Source organism: Zalophus californianus, chromosome 4 (genome assembly GCF_009762305.2).
Source record: "Zalophus californianus isolate mZalCal1 chromosome 4, mZalCal1.pri.v2, whole genome shotgun sequence".
In the NCBI taxonomy this organism is placed as follows: domain Eukaryota; kingdom Metazoa; phylum Chordata; class Mammalia; order Carnivora; family Otariidae; genus Zalophus; species Zalophus californianus.
In genome coordinates this window covers 68245254-68259499 of record NC_045598.1, presented here as the reverse complement: position 1 = coordinate 68259499, position 14246 = coordinate 68245254, and the positions used below count along the sequence as shown (strand labels likewise).

General features: G+C 33.5%; 1 protein-coding gene across 15 annotated transcripts in view; it reads right to left on the bottom strand.

The window, feature by feature from the left end:
* The window catches only part of ADGRL2 (adhesion G protein-coupled receptor L2), a 268676-nt gene that overhangs the window by 56491 nt on the left and 197939 nt on the right, over positions 1-14246 (bottom strand). The window lies entirely within an intron of this gene.

The following is a 14246-nucleotide window of genomic DNA, read 5'->3' as shown; positions in this document are numbered from 1 at the left end:
ATAAATTGAATAGCCTGGATGTAAGTTTTGAGAACACATTAAAACAAAGGAGGAGCCAGGTTTTTAAGTTTATCCATTAAATCCAGTTTTGTGTTAAGTTTTGTGTTACAGGGACTTTCTGCACTCTTCCAAACCAAAAGATCACACCTTCCATGCCCTGGCTTGATAAATGATAGAACACATTTAAAGCAGTTAGCACAGTGCCTGGCACATACTGTGTCTAAGACTGATGTTACTCTTGTTATGTTCATTGATCACCACGTGCTTATACTAAATATGACATGACTATGAACCTAGATTCTTCTAAATTAATACTCTCTGAAATAAAATGTTAAAAAGACGGGCCCTAACATGATGCCTAGAATGTCCTATTTATTACTATTGGAAATACTTTTTTATTTTTGTGTTGTCACTTATTCATCAAGATTATTAGGATTAAGGTAGAATTTTAGGCAAGATGATATTTATTTAAGTTCTATGAATTTTTCAAAATGATCTTTTTATAAGCTTTATAAAGGCAAGAACCATTTTCCTTTATAATTTGCTTTCATTGCAACTTAACGGGAATGTAATGTTTGCAGGGTTTTATTATATTTTCTGATAGTACATAAATTAAGAAGGCAAAGCAAGAAGAACAAGAGCATTATAGCAAAACTTATTTAACAATTTGAATAGCAGATATTCTATAGTGCATAAAATAACTGGACTATAAAATGGCAAATAAAGAATGTAAAACCAGCTCGGTTTCTTTTAGCACGACAACTAATGAAGGACAGTGGAAGGAGACATGCATTAAAGAGGGGTAGGTATGTTAAGTCATGCACCCTTGGAGCCATTTCAACTCAAACCAGGTGGATTCATCCTTGAAGAGCAGCAAGACTTGAAAACTTCTACAGCATCAAATGGGTAAATTTTATAGGTCAAAGTATATATAATAAACTTCAAACAAAAGTCTTAAATATTACATAAACTATAATATTGCTTGTACAGATATTAAACTAATGATGTTTTATCACAATTTATCTAGAATACTGTATGCCATGTATTTTTAAAAACATACCATATAGAATAATTTTCAAAAGCATGGACAATGTAAATGGTGCAGTGTCACATTCTTATGCAACATCATGTTTTACTCCCATTATCTGTATTTCTTTTAAACTGGTTCAGTCATTTGAAGAAACTTGCCAATGGTTCTCCATTTGGTAAGTGAATTATTTTAACGTGAATCACAGAACCAATTTTATATCTTAAAAATTTAAACAGCAGATGAATTTAAGATTTGTCAATATATCAGTACTTAATATTTCAACTGTTTCATTTTCTTCTTTCTTAAATTTTACAATGAGAGAGTTCACCACTTTGTTAGTTTCTTGATCTCCCAGGAATCCTCAACCACCACCTGGTCCTTATGAAAAACTAAAGTGCTTTTATTTCCTTCCTTATATTTATATACAGCTGCAAGGATCTTCCCATTTTCTCACTACCACATCTTTCAGAAACAAATCTAAACTCTAAACTCCTGTGAGTTAAACATCCCTTTTATATACTCCCTTAGTGTACATTTTATAGCCACTCGACAAAACCTTGCCATGGGAAAACATGGCAAGAGTTAAGGGAGTGGTACTTAAGGTTGACATGGACCAAGACTGTGAAGGATTTTGAACCAAGGTGAAGGAGGATATAGCCCAAAGGATTTAGGAACTTATATCATTTTTTCTTTTAAAATAAAGAATATATTGGGGCGCCTGGGTGGCTCAGTCGGTTAAGCGACTGCCTTCGGCTCGGGTCATGGTCCTGGAGTCCCGGGATTGAGTCCCGCATCGGGCTCCCTGCTCAGCGAGGAGCCTGCTTCCCCTCTGACCCTCCCCCCTCTCATGTGCTCTCTCTCTCTCTCATTCTCGCTCTCTCAAATAAATAAATAAATCTTTAAAAAAATAAAATAAAATAAAGAATATATTGGTGCACCTGGGTGGTGCAGTTGGTTAAGCCGCTAACTCGGTTTTGGCTCAGGTCATGACCTCAGGGTCCTGAGATCGAGCCCCACATCAGACTCCCACACTCAGCGCAGAATCTGCTTAAGACTATCTCTCCCTCTCCCTTTGCTCCCCTCCCGACTCATACATTCTTTCTCTTTCTCCAAAATACATAAATAAATCTTTTAAAAAAAAATACATTGACAATTATCCATTTCCCCCCAGAGGATCCTATAAATAAATGTGAATATAATATGGGGTCAAAAATGTCTTTTATTTTGGGTGCGTGGGTGGCTCAGTCAGTCAGTTGAGCATCTGCCTTCGGCTCATGATCCCAGGGTCCTAGGGTCAAGTCCCCCATTGGGCTCCCTGCTCAGCAGAAAGTCTCCTTCTCCCTTTCTCTCTGCCCCTGCCCCCTGCTCGTGCTCTCTCTCTCAAATAAATAAAATCTTTAAAAAATATCTTTATTTCATACTTTTCAATGTCACAGGATGTCTGCAAGAAGTATACAAGGGATACATATTCCTTCTTCTATTACATTTTGTTTAAAAGAAACCAACACCATAAAATGAAAAACAATTGTTCATATTTACTTCTTCTGAACTTTTTTTGCATTAGTCATCTGACCACAACTACAAATTCAAATTAATGTCAAAAGCAATTACAATTTATATCAACCAAATGATTTTTATTTCTTTTAATAATCACATTGTACAAAACACTTTATGATAGCAAAAAGTGTTATAGGGCTATATTCTTAAGTAAAATGAAAGTAAGGAAACTTAATGGAGTTCCTGAAAATAAAACTATATAGATTTCTAGAATTCATAGGTTCCCAAGATGTCAAAAATGTTCATTTTATATATTGGAAATACTAGAAATTGATCTTGAGAAAAAGTGTAATTTGGGGGCTAAAACAGAAAAGGGTCAGCAAGAAGAGGAACACAATTGTTAGAAGCCTAAGACTATCAGATTTGCATACCAGTATCTTGCTTTCATGGGAAAGAATACCTAAGCTAAATGATACAATTATGTACATTCAGTTATGAATGAAGCGAGAGCCTGAAGTTTTCAAATTCAGTAAGTGTGGGGACACAAGAGGAAAGAAAATACCAAATGTCAGCTGTTAGGACTGAGAAAAATCTGAAAATTCCTTAACCAGTATACTGTTATTAAGACTGTAAAACTGTAAACTGCTATCATTTAAGATGATAGGGAAAGAGAAAGCAATTTAGCCACAGAAGCAAAGTAAATTCTCACCAACTGCTCTGCCCCAAGTGTTCATCCTAATGAAAATGAAAAGTTACAACTAAGCCAAGAAAAGAAAGGCCTTCAGTTGCTTGTATTCCCAGTCCTGAGCATACTTCCTGGCATGATTTTCTCCCTCTTCCCCAATAGAAAAAGATTTATCAGTAAAGGTATGGCTTCTATTAACTATTAGATTATTGGTATATTTTGGTCATATTATATGGATTCATTGTTAAAAATCTACACTTTTCTTAAATGTTAAGCAAAAAAAATTAAGTATGAATGAGAACAAGGAAGAAGAATACGGTTTTTTTTTTAAATAGGTACATCGTATGTATGCCCATTTTTAACAACAGAAGGGAAGTATAATGTTTTCCTAAATATTTGCTAGCTAATGAAAATTTCTAACACTAAATAAATCTGGAAATAAAGTTTTTGACAATCTGTGAAAATACACCACGTTTCCTAGGAGGATGTCATTAAAAATAACAACAAAAAAAGATCCACTCTAATCACTGCAAATGTTTCTATGTTCAACCTTTGACTTCTTTATTTAAAATAAGTTTTAATAAAGTGGCTCAACTACAGGAAGAAAATGATCACTTTTAGAACTCAAGGGCATAAAGGCAGCCCTAGCAAATAATGTCTAAGCAATCTCTAGGGTGTAATGTATGATTTAACACCAACTAGTAAATAAATGTAAAAGTACCTAATAAGCACTCAGTCTCAAATTCTAAGCATTTAATTATTTTTAATATTTAAGCACATTTCCAAAAATTTCCAAAAGTTGGCACGTACAGACAAAAGGTTAATTATTTCACATCACTGTGTTAAAACCACTATCAAAAATAACACCTATGTATTATTTCTACACATTAGGTTACAACTTTCCGACTATCATTTTAAATATTTTTCCATTAATTTTCTTACTAATCTAAAATATATAGAGTACAACACTCATCTTGAGAATTCCACATGTTAACTAAAATAAATCCAATAATAAATGCTTTGTAACATTATCAAATTCAAACACCAGAAAGTACTATTTCTGACATTAATATTCATAAAACTTACATTTTTATCATAAAGTCCATCATCTACAATGAAGAAAATCCTAAATCCTACTTTATAGGTCATAAAGCTGTTTTAAATGGAGCAAAAAACCTGAATTTTAAAAATTAGTTTAAACTCATTCCTGCAAGTCTTTCTACTCTAAATGGAAAAAAAAAATTCTATTTGGGAATAAAGCCAAATGTACATCTCAAAAGCTGAAGAAATAAAACCACATAATTTTGGAGATTAATGCCTATTAGTTTACTTCCTATGAATAAAGGAATGCCAATATCTTTGCTTCTCAGAAAAATTTGGAGTATAACATTTGAAGTCATTGATATTGTCTAGGTTTGTGCATAATATGTAAGAGAAAAATACAAAATATCTAATGAATCTCTTCACCATCACAATTAGCATATGGTAAAAGGTAAAGGTATTAAAACTGTGTATTTTATCTTCCAGATGTAATCAATATTCTCAGGTTTCAATATTAACTTTTAAGGCATCCACAATCATTTTTGAAATTAAGTTAAACATTGCCACAAAAATGCATAATGGAAAAGGCATTTTATAAATGTGTATTATCATTAATTTACATACTTATATGAAAATTACCTTAGAAATTGTCACGCACAAATTAGCAGTACTTTGAAGAAACATTATCTTTTTTATTTGGGGGACAGTACTGATTCATCACTAATGAAATATTAATAATGCAAACAAACTATTAATATGTTGCTTTTCCTTAATCTTTTAAAAGTGTAAATGAAAGAAGGCTCAATGCACACATAACCTATAATCTGAGAATAAACTGTATAAAAATGAACAATATAGCGTATCATTTGACTCTGGTCAGAAGCAAAATCATTTGCTATTTGGGAAGATTACTGTTTAAAAGCAGAGGCTTTAGAATCAGAAAAAACTGGGGTTTCAATTCCAGTTTGTCTGTTTCCTTTAACTATGAGCCCATAAGCCATGTATTAAACCTTATAACCTTCTTTCGAAGTTTGTCTTTAAGGTTAGATGGGATAATGCAGGCAAACTCTGCACAATGCCTCAACAAACATGAATTACCAAAAACATCAATAATGATAAGTACTCCCTTATATAAGATGGGCATAGACTGCAAACCTTAAAGGGGCAGAATACCTTTTATTGTCCAGAGTAGTTCCTATAGTGAGCATATGATTTCCTGTGTACAACTTTAAAAACAGGCCAACTATTCATGCAAATTTGTTTCCTTCCCAACCCTAATCTTGAACTGTACCATGTCCAACAAATTGCTTTTACCCTTCTTTTGATTATCTTATGCTCATTATTACCCTTTACCAAGTGCAAAGTATGGAGATGAGATTCCATGTGTAATCTATTATGAGAGGTGTTTTAATCAATAGTCTTGTTCTGCTGATTAAGCAGGGGCTTCTGTTTTGGCAAGATAACATTAGTTTCTCCAGTCATGCTCCAAAAACCATTGGGAATCTTCAGCAGATCATTAGATATACTACAATAAAGCTTTGGTACATTCTCTTTTCTTCCTTAAATTACTTCTTCAGTGTCCCATCATTCCCTGTCTTGATGGCACTGCATTATTATCACATCTCCCCTGAAACTTGCACTAGAGCTAGGGCTCCAGGCCATAGGATGCCATTTTCAATTGAAGCTTCTGCTTGAAAATATAAATTAAGAAAATTTCATTATCTCCTGCCAGGGGCCATTATTCACCACAGTTCTAAGGAAGATTAAAAATGCAAAATCTACCAACCTGAACAAATACTCCAGCATTCAACAGAAAAGGTCAGTATATCATGACAGAAACTAAAAATTAATGTTTGCTGAAATTTGGAGTCACCCTCTAGAACTAGTCCAATTCTTTATTGAGCCTGTAGGTTCAGTGAAGATTGCTTCCACACTTTGTCTCTTCATGGCATCTGTTATTTTTAAAATTCAATTATAAAATACTAGCAATAATAGGTCTGTTTTCTTTCCTGAGTAATCTTCTACCTTAGTTAAAACTGCTCACTTTTTTGGAGACAAACTACCTGCTTTCAAGGTACCAGGGTTATCATGCAATGACACTCTTTTCCAAAGTGCCATATATAAGCAGAACATTCACAAGAATACCCTGAAAGAGTTTAAGCCACATACACATGGGGGATTATTTCTTCTTAATGAATGCAACAGCTACAGTTCAATTACTCCAACTGAATCCATTCTCTCATTAATAAAGAGAAACGATATTCATTCCTGAGTCTCAATTACTAAAAAACAAAACAGAAAACAAACCTATTATATGTCTATAAGTAAATTTTATTCTACTCAAGTAAACCAGGTTAAAAAAATTAGAAATGTTACCTCAAAGGGCAAAACATAAAAAGAAATGAAAGAAAAAAGACACTGTCAACCTCTACATTTTTACTGGAGGTGATTATATGCCTTGCACATAACAGAAATTCAGTAATTGTTTTTGAATGAATGAAATAAATGATGAATAGTTAGCCTGGCTATTTATGATTATAAATAAACACAGTTAGTAGAAAATAAATACCAGACATCCAATTCTGCTTTAATCAGCTGAACCTGATTCTCAGAAAATTCTGTCAATTTGGACATAATTTTGTATCATGAAAGCCAATGATACAGCATTTAGGAGATAGGCTATTTGAAGGCAGAGGAAAAAAGTACCCTTTAAACTTCCAAATCACTATATACACTAACAATTCCAAATGACCAAGGAACGAATGTACGGTACTCTAGGCACTAGAACCCTTGACCTTCTGAGTCCAAATTTAGAATAAATTTTTATACACAGCAAATGACCTTAAAATACTAATAGGTAAGTTCTAATGTGGAACAGATTTATTCAAGGAAAGTAATCAAATAAACTGAGGGGATAAAAAGAAGTTATGTTCCAAGATAAAAGGTGACAATCATCCTCACAAATCAAAGAGGGAAACTGAGGTGAATGTTACAGCAAACCTCTTATTTTCTTATTGTATAATGCTCTTGTAGCATCTAAACTTTCATTCTGTAAAGCTAAGAAAAGTGGGTCCCGCTTTCTTTAAATATTTATTAATGATGATTTGTGAGCCTAACTAATTGCTAGGTAAACATAACATTAGGAAGCTAAATGGTGTGTAATTATTATGGGAAAAGAAGAGGTGTTCTATAGTAATGTTCCCATTTGTCACATAACTATGTTCTCATAATTTATTTAATAATTTGTGTATTCTAGTAGATTTCTATCCATCATATAGCATTTAATTCTTTAGGCATGTTAAGATATTATACTCAAAGCCTTACAGAGTATGTGTTGTTTGAACTATTTTGAAATCACTGAAATAAAGTTGGATTATAGAAATAAAGTTACTAGTAGAATCTTTAGGAAAATATACTTGAGTATTGGTACATGATATGAAAACATAATTTGGAAAAATAACAATTTCTGTTCCATTCAGTTTCCAATATGCTGGTGTTTTCAAAAGTTTTAAATACAATCCTGATTCCAAAAAAACTGCAACTGTGATTACATCTTTGCAACTGTACTTGAAAGAAAAAGGTATAGAAAAAGACTATTATTAAATAACCATAAGCAAAAATACAAAATAAAATTCTTTCAGTACTGTCAATATATAAATGTAAACCTATTTGACTGAAAAGTGTACAGTATATAACAGAAATAGAAAGCCAAAATAAACCAAGTATCAAGTAACCTACAGCAAGTCAACCAAAGCTTTGACAGTAAAATCTTGTTTAAGCCCATGTCCAAAATATTGTCATTCCATTTTTCAGTGTGTTAAAAACTTGAATAACATAAAAGTGATACCTTCCACAATCATTTTGTGTCTGAATAAAATACTCTATCAGGAATTATAACCAGACAGTTTGCATACTTTAATATTTGCAAGTTAAATTTGCATCTTAGAAACTTAATAATCCTCAAAAATTCCACATTAATTACTAAAATAAGCATTTAAAATGGCAATGCTGATTTGCTAAAAACAACTTACTATGTTTTAGAAACCTCTGAAATTCCTTGCAGTTTTTACTGGACCTTGGGGTCAGTTTACTGCAAATTAGGCTTGACTCACTCAGAGACCTATTAATCCAACAGAATCTCTTGTTTGCAGAAATGCACATTCAACATAAATGTGCTTGCTTTTATTAGCAAAATAAGAAGTATTTATTTACAAAGCATGCCACTGAGACTAAGTTTCATTCACAGGGTCATCAGGTCTAACTACTTAATGAAAAGAATAAGAAAATTTAAGAGGGGGTAAAAACTGTAAAATTTTGAAATACTTAAAAAATATCATTTCTGTGTCCAAATTTTCAAGACCTCTGCTTTTAATAATTCAAAAAATACTATGACCTGTATCAATTAAGAGCAATTATTTATAAAAATGTTAACCTACTACAGTTTGTACTTGTAGAAACTATCACATTTTTAACAAGGGAAATGGGAAATCGCTATGGGATGCCCTAGTTAGATTAAATTAGCAAGAAACTTGTTACCAGACCATACAAAAGACACAGCGTAATAAGACATGACCTTGCAGAGCCTTGGAGCCAATCTGTGATGTTTTTCCTTCCTATAACCCTTGTTAATTATCTGCAAAGTTGCAGACCCTTTTGTCGTGGGTTATTTTTCTTCAAATTGTGAGAGGATTTTTGGTTTCTAAATATTTAATTAGTCTTGTTATGATATGAGAATTGTTGTACATGCCAAGCATTTCGATTTTCATACTCTATTCCTTCTAATTATCTTCAGATTTAGATTGGTCATCCCAAATCTTTTTCTTTTGTAATTATTTACTTCTTAAAGATCATTCGGTGAAGAAATATTTCCACCCTTATGGCTCTTCTTTTTCACAAATGGCTTTTCTGGTCTGTTAATTACCCGCTCAGAGGATTAGAGTTTGAAATAATGCAAAAGAACCTGCAACTAAAAGGAGTTTTAGAGGACAACACTGAGCAAACTAGATTTTTGTCGTTGCTATTTTAAATTCACCTTAAAAGATTACTCCCTTGGTTTGGATATGATTTTGAAAAACAAGAAAATTATGCCATAAATATATTTTTCTGCCTCCCAAGATGTTTGATGAGGCATCATTTGGTCAGTATTATAGATCTCTGCATATAAAACAAACGAGTATCCAATCTAATTGATGGCTAATATAATTTCAGCTTTACAGACCTCACTTTGATTACAGCACAGCAACAAATGTTCACAGAACTATACAAATCGAACTGCAAGCAAAGAAATAAAATCATAAGACTTGATAGCATGGCTTTTAAAAAATTTCCATCTATGCAAAACTTAAGACTAAATACAACTTTCTGCTGAAATATTTAATTGACTCAGGAGAGGTTTTTCATTTTTTTATTAGAATGACTCTATTCTATAAGTGCCTGGGTTTTGCTTTGGTTTTTAATCATGAGGCAAGAAAGCACAGCTATTCTTTACCTGAAGTGAATTCTTTTGGCATAAAATCTTTCACATCTTTCACTACTATTATTTTCTCACCAAAATTTTTCAATTCAATACGCTTTTCTTATATAGCTTTTATTTTAAAGTAATTTATTTTCCTCATGCAACTTCTGAAACATTTGGTAGTAAAATATGTGACATAGGTTATAAACAAAAATAAAGGAAGGCCTTGTGTAAAGGGGATGCAAAAGTATGACCGAGCAGTGTCTTAATAATATGATTTGAATTAACAGAGTAATGTTGGAACAGGGAAAATACGTAGAGTTAATATTTCCCCAAAGGGCCAAGAAACTGAAAACACCCTCATTCCAAAAATAAAGTGCTACATAATTATTCTAGAAGTTACCAATATGTTTCTATTAGTTATCTCGTTTTAATTTTGTACCCCATAAACACTGTTATCTGTGTTTTCCTTATGTCGTTCTTTCCCATCTAGAAAAATGCATCAGAACAGAATTCTCACAGAAATGACTATGTATACTTCTAGAACTATTTCATTCTTAATATGAAGACCATTTGAAGGACCTTAAGTCTCTGAGGTAGAACATTTTTAGAGCTGAGGACACTAGGCTACTAGTTTGCTGAACTGTTGTTTCCCATCTTAAGGTGGTTCCCTCTAGGCAACTCGCTGCCATGTACTTAGGTGTGAGGGAGGCACACACATTTGCAGGAAACATCAGCTAACGAGGAGGTAATAAAGAAAGCTAACACACAAACGAGGCTGGCCAAACAGTATTATAGTCATCCCTGATTAATGGAACCCGAAGTGATTTTTGTCTCTTTTCCCTATAGCAGGGATTGTCTATATAACTAATTTGGCAATTAATCATATTCTGCTTTGTGGTGTCTCTTGTATATTTTGCATTTTAGTTTTTATTTAATTCAGCAACTATATTCATGTTTAGAATTAACTGGTAAACTCCTTATGTTTTTGTTTACATTCTTTCCCAAACACCTCTAAGAGTGCCGAGCAGTTATTTGTATTAGGTCTCATTCAATGCCTTTAGTTGTTGCTAGGGCCCTAGTCTGATCTCTCCAGCTTCTTTTAAATCCATCAGAATGCCTAGTCCTGTTTACAGCAAGAAGTACTACTCAATAAATACTTTCTAAATCAGAATTCCCATTCTTCTATTATTTTATTAAGGGTTTCTTTTAATCAATGGGACAACTCAAAATGTCCTGTTGATACATACCAGTTGTCATTTCTTTAATAAAAACTGGAGATTTTGTATAGATGTTTACCTAACTGTAAGACAAGAGATGAAAAACAATAAAGACAAAAAGCTGGAACCATAGACTCTTGGGATACTCTTAGCAGTAAGAGCAGGTGTGGAAGGCTAAAAACAATCCTTAATACCTATAATCTGAATATAAATAAATTCATTAGAGGCTCTTTATAAAGAGGTGGATACTGTGTGGTTCATACACTCTCAAAATTAATGGAGTCTCACCTGACTGATAAATAATATGGCAAATTTCACTGGCTTACTAATGATAAATCAGAAGTAATCTTTAATCATGACAAAATATTCATAATCTAATCCTTTTATCAAATTGACTATCACTGCAGGAGTCTCATGTGTTTGCACAATTAAAAACCCCATGTTAGCTGTATATAATAAGGCATTACATTTGATGCAAATCCTTTTCTATTGAAATAAGTGCCAAGCTGACAGCAGGAAGTAGCTGATAAGAAAGTAACAAGGCATTGCTCATGGCATTCTCGATAACTGAACACCTACTCATAAGCATTCAGTTGTCAGCATATTAACCCAAAGTGCTCTTTAAAAAAAAAAAAGCACAGATCCAGGGAAGTGTCCTCTTGCTGCATCTCAGTCTCAAAGGCAATAAATTATCTAAAAATAGACAGATAATAGAAAGAGAGATACATAGATAGACAGAAAGATGGACAAATAGGAAGGAAGGGAGGGAGGGCGGGTGGGAGAAGGGGAGGAAGGAAATCAAAATTTTATATCCACCTGTGATTCTGGCACTAGAAACAGCAATATAAGACATAAGCTGCTATATTCTAGGTGTAGAAATACCTACAATTTTAAAAGCATAGTAATACCCTAAATATACCACATCGAAACAATATGCAGAAGAAAATGAACAAATGGATATGAAATTATGTATTACAGTTCTCTGCCATAAAAAGAGTGAACTCATTGTTTCAGAATTAATATAGAGGACCTGAAGTCCTAGTGTTATTTTCCATATTCACATTACTGGGTTAAAAATTATTTTTAAAATATATTTTATAGAATTTTGAGAAACATAAAGAACACAATCTTTGAAAGATCCTTTCTTCCTTAGCCTAAGTACAAGAAAAGAATTTATAGCGCCCGAAAGGAAGAAGAAAGCTGATAAGATGCTTCATGGTATAGAAAGTTTGAAAGGGTGAGGTCAGAAGTTGAATAACTCCCTTAACAGACCTAACTCAGCATTCCCTCAACATATAGTACATCTTCCCACCTCAGGACATTACTCATCACTTTCCTTTCTCCATCAGTCTTTAGAAGTTTACTGTGATGAGAGATTTTATCATACTCATTTCTGCACACATCTCATTTTCTCCACCAGACTACATCTTTGGGGGGCTCATGCCGGCTTTAAGAATCTCTGAAAACATGCAGTGCATAACGCTGTGCCTTGTTCCACAATTTATTAACTCCATAAACATCAGTCTGTAGACTTGCAAATATATATTCTTACCAGTTGTTCATAAATATCTTTACAGTGTTTGGCACATTCGCTTGGACATCATATAGCTCAGTAATTATTTGGGAGCATAAATCAATGAATGAAAGATAAGCTATAACTTTCAGAAGTCAAGCATAGTTCCATACTCATATGACAGAAACCAAATTAAAACTTTTCTGATTTACATGGTTCGTATAAGTTCTTAAAAACTACAAAGCAGGAAGAGGCTTCCCTTCCATGTTATATTCCTAGCCTTAATTAGCTTCGTAACAGTAACTTGTCTGAAAGGCTCAGTTCTTCGTGACCTATAAATTGTTAGACTCAAGAGCTTTTAATACCACTAACATCATGTACAGGCTTTGGGAATACAGGGCTGTGTGCTGTGAAGCAGCAACATCACTCCTCTGAAAGCTGACATGCAGTCTTAGGCCACAGATATAAACAGGGTAAGCATATTCAATGATGAATGACTAGAAAAACATCTTTATCACTGTAGACTAAAGACATAATGTATACCTTATTACATTATACTTATTAAGATCTATGAAGCTATTTAAAATTGTTACACATCTTATAAAAGTTACAGATATATATAATACTATCTTAATTTAATAAACTGTATTTGAGGTTTGTAATTTATAGCTAGGGAGTGTTAGAATTATTTTTATTTGCAAGAAAAAATCTTCTAATCCTGAAAGTACTATATTTAACACATAACATCACAGATTTTATGTTAGGAATCACAGTCAATTTATTAAGTATATTTATCACTATTAAGAAAAAGAAACACTAGAAGAGCTTGCTACTGTTCTTATCTTTGACCCTTCAACTTTTCCATTTCAACAACCTCATTAATGTCAAAATGCCATGAGAATGTTGGCCCACTTTTAAATCTCTACAGTCTGGGCAAGGCAAAATCTTTTGAGTTCAATCAGGAGTGCTTTCTTTTTGTATTCAGCTAAAAAACATAATAGCACCACAAAGGTCAGAATATTACTTTTATTAAAGAAAAAGGATCACATGACAAAGATAAAATGCTATCTGTAGACCTGAATTGGGCAATGGGGGGGGTGGTTAAAACTATTTTAGTTTTTAAATTGCCAAATTCCTACAATGTATGTAGCCAGTCCCACGGACAAGACTTGTTTTATATTTATCATTACTTCCTTTCTTAGGTTAGGTAACATGGGAAGCAGAATTTGAGGCAGAGATCTCTGCGAGGCTTATGGTGCTCTTGGAACTATGCGGGAAACAACTGGGGAGAAGTCTAATGCAGCTGCAATAAAGGCCCCGCAAATTCTTCAGGGAGGGAGCTCTGGAGTTGGGAGGGCCCTTCAGAGCTGTCTCCAAATGAAGCAAAGGATGAGGAGGCCAAGCCTTTTTACTCTGGCATTCGATGAGGGCTGCCTCTGGGGGGAAGGGTTTCAGATCCCTTCAGCCCGCGGCAGTCCTGGGTGGGGACTCACTGGGAGTCCATCAGCCTGCAACTCCTTTGGCGGCTGGAGGAAAGAGTGGCTAGTCCTGAATGGGGAGTCTGAGGGCATACCACAACATCACCTAACACACTGTTATTGGTAAAGAGTTTAATGAATTGTTTTCAAAAACAGTTCTTTTAATGATACTTCTCATTTTCACAGATTTTATTGTATTTCATCTTCTTGTACACACTGACATGTCAATCCTGTTTACTAAGCGATATTCAATGGGTTTCCTATAGAGCAATGAACCTTAACAGGCAGATTTTAATTGGCCCACATAGGCAAGCGCATTACTATTAA